The sequence below is a fragment of the Palaemon carinicauda genome, chromosome 6 (genome assembly GCF_036898095.1).
Source record: "Palaemon carinicauda isolate YSFRI2023 chromosome 6, ASM3689809v2, whole genome shotgun sequence".
In the NCBI taxonomy this organism is placed as follows: Eukaryota; Metazoa; Arthropoda; class Malacostraca; order Decapoda; family Palaemonidae; genus Palaemon; species Palaemon carinicauda.
This window is the reverse complement of record NC_090730.1, coordinates 137,003,427-137,003,990: the sequence shown is the minus strand read 5'-3', so window position 1 is coordinate 137,003,990 and position 564 is coordinate 137,003,427.

The window sequence follows — 564 nt, the reverse complement described above, 5'->3', positions numbered from 1 at the left end:
CATATTCATTCATTTTTAAATATGCATATGCACACACACACACACATATATATATATATATATGTATATATATATTATACATATATATACACACATATATAAATATATATATATATATATATATATATATATATATATATATATATATATATATATACATACAGTACGTCTGTGTGGATATGTATGTATATATGTAAATATACATGCATATACATACATATGCACACAGACACATATATACGTGTATATATATATATATATATATATATATATATATATATGTATATATATATACATATATACATACTGTATATATATATATATAATAATATTATTATTATTATTATTATTATTATTATTATTATTGTTGTTATTATTATTATTATTATTAGCTAAGCTACAATCCTAGTTGGAAAAGCAGGATGCTATAAGCCCGAGGGCTTTAACCGAGAAAAATAGCCAAGTGAGGAAAGGAAATAAGGAAATAAATAAACTATATGAAAAGTAATAAAGAATTAGAATGAAATATGTTAAGATCTGTAACAACATTAAAACTATGAAATA